Below are 3,135 nucleotides of genomic sequence, written 5' to 3' on the forward strand. Positions count from 1 at the left end.
GAGACACACGCTGCATGCAGCCAGCGAGGAGAAGAGACACACGCAGGATCGGGTATCGGGTGAGTATAATATTTTAATTATTTTATAACACATTTGTCGTATAGGACGCACTAACTTTCCCCCCCCAGTTTTGGGGAAGAAAAAGTGCGTCTTATACGGCAAAAAATACGGTAACTCAAGTGTTGTAATCATCAAAAATATATTCTGTATAAAGATATCTTCTGATACAAATTGGCTGAGCAATGGTTATATACACTGCTGACCTAGGATCAGAGCCCAGTGGTCCCATTGGGAAGATTTCAGCATTTCCTCCATTGCAGATACATGAGGGGGGGGGGGTATCTTAGGTGTAGTATTCATCTTAAATTATTCAATACATACCTCCAAAATGTTTCGAATTTGGAAGGATTGTCCTTACCAAACCATCAATTTGGGCAAACTGAACCTTTATAGAAAATGTGGTCACTATTGCTGACCTGTTCCGCCAGGGATTAGAAGCCAATGGTCCAATTGGAAAGATTTTGGCATTTCCCCTTAACTTTTCCTGATTGGAGGGACTGTCCTTACCAAACGTGTAAATATAAATTTTGGACTAACTGATCCTTTATAGAAAATATGATAACCATTGCTGACCTGTGTAGCAAAAGCTTAGAACCAAATTGTCCCATTGAGAAGATTCACAATCAATATGGCCAAGTACATTCCTTGGTGCACAAATAACTAAGATAACAATATTTTATCTCAATAGTGTTGCAATCATCAAAAATATATTCTGATACAAAATGGCTGAGCAATGGTTCTATATCCTTACACTGCTGACCTGGCATCAGAACCCAATTGTCCAATTAGGAAGATTTTAGCGGTGAATCTTTCATCTATAGTGTAGCTGTCATGATCAAAAGACCCTTGCATGTCCTGATGAACCCGGTAACAACAATGATTTCATGTAAACAGCATTGTGAGTGGTATTCTCTGACCTTTCATTGCATGAATTGTCTTTGCATTGTACTTGTTGGCTGCGATTCCGCTTCTTAGCCACAAGCGGTTAAGAAAATGTTCTGTCTGCCAAAACATGGAGGTCATCTGGAGGTGAGGAGTATATTTCTTGGAGAAAAATGCTGAGATTACTGTGAGGTTCTTGTACAAGGGAAAGAAAAGTGAGGAGTTATTTATCAGCGGAAACAGCCGTATCTACACCCATAACAGTGCGTCCGCACAATCCGCACAAATCCTGCATCATACACTCGGTGTGCGGTCATACACAGCTAACTGTAATCCAGGGTAAAATGTATTAAAGAGTGCAATATAAAATATATATTGATTAATGCAATTTTGTGTTCATTGTTATCATTTTTGTTATTATAAATACAAGCTGTCTGTTCTAAAGGCTGTGCTGCAACTGGGTGAAAGATTTACTATGTATGCGCTTTTATGGGAGAAAAGTGGAAGGGGCGGTGAAACTCTGAACACGAACTGTTAAAGAAACCCTGTCAGCGGATCATTTATTTTACCAAAAATAATTCCATAGATTTATTTGTGTATTTTACATGTGTTATTTACCTGTAAAAGTCTCCCTTAGACATTCAAAAGCAATGAGATGTTGGGATGTGACAGCAGACACAGCTGTTGCTCAAACAATGCTTTGTAGTGTTTCCCTTCTCTTCTACCTCCAGTAAGATCATTAAAGGGTATGAAGGGGAGGGATGAAGGAGCTGGACCATCACACACAGTAATATTACACTCCCAGAGAAGCAGTGCAAGGAAGGAGGGTGCTATGCTAGGAAACTGACTTTTCCTGGAGTAGGCAAATGTATACCTTCCAGCTGCTCCCGATCTGGAGGGACTGTCCCTCTCTATACCTTGCGACTGCCCCTGATTTAGGAGGACTGTCCCTCTTCATACCTCCCTACTGCCCCTGATTTGGAGAAACTGTCGCTCTTCATACCTCCCTACTGCCCCTGATTTGGAGAAACTGTCCCTCTTCATACCTCCCGACTGCCCCTGATTTAGAGAAACTGCCCCAGATTTGTAGAAACTGTCCCTCGTCATACCTCCCAACTGCCCCTGATTTAGGAGGACTGTCCCTCTCCCCTGATTTGGAGAAACTGTCCCTCGTCATACCTCCCGACTGCCCCTGATTTGGAGAAACTGTCCCTCGTCATACCTCCCGGCTGCCCTTGATTTGGAGAAATTGTCTCTCTTCATACCTCCCGACTGCCCCTGATTTATAGAAACTGCCCCAGATTTGGAGAAACTGTCCCTCGTCATACCTCCCGACTGCCCCTGATTTGGGAGGACTGTCCTTCTTCATACCTCCCTACTGCCTGTGATTTGGAGGGACTGTCCCTCTTCATACCTCCTGACTGCCCATGATTTGGAGAAAAAGTCCCTCATCATACCTCCCGACTGCCCCTGATATGGAGAAATTGTATCTCTTCATACCTCCCGACTGCCCCTGATTTGGAGGGACTGCCCCTTTTCATACCTCCAGACTGCCCCTGATTTGGAGGGAATGTCCCTCTTCATACCCTTCAGCTACCCCTGATTGGAGGGACTGTCTGTCTTCATACTTTCTAACTGCCCCTCATTAGGTGGCAGTGTCCTTCTGTACGTTCCTCCAGCCTTTCAAATATTCCATGTGTTATATAAAGGAAACTTCGTTTTGAAAAAAATGCAGTGTCTGTTTAACCAATCATTTATTGTGGGGGGTAAAGTGTGTCATTTGCCTACATACTTAGAGCTACATAAATGTCCCTCCTCCCTATGTCCAACATTGGGATATATAAGTGTTCTAGCAATTTCAAAGGCACATAAATAGACAAGTAAATAGAAAATAATTTATATAACACTGCAAGAACACATTTCAAATTCTTTCTGTGCATTTAATGTGTTATTTTAAGTTGGTGACAGTTTCCCAATAAATGCAAACCAAGAAATAAATATTCTGAACAGTTTGTTACAGAAGGGATATTTTGTAGCTATTTCTATACATTTTTATAATGAGCGTGTAGTTATAAATGAATTGACGGCACTGCCGCCTTCCTCTGATTGTTGAACGTTCATGGAAACAGCGTGAGTTCAGTCTGACAACTTTTTCCTGTTCTTGCGTGGTTCCTGGTCTTGTTTACCGGGCTG

Source organism: Pyxicephalus adspersus, chromosome 5 (assembly GCF_032062135.1).
Source record: "Pyxicephalus adspersus chromosome 5, UCB_Pads_2.0, whole genome shotgun sequence".
In the NCBI taxonomy this organism is placed as follows: domain Eukaryota; kingdom Metazoa; phylum Chordata; class Amphibia; order Anura; family Pyxicephalidae; genus Pyxicephalus; species Pyxicephalus adspersus.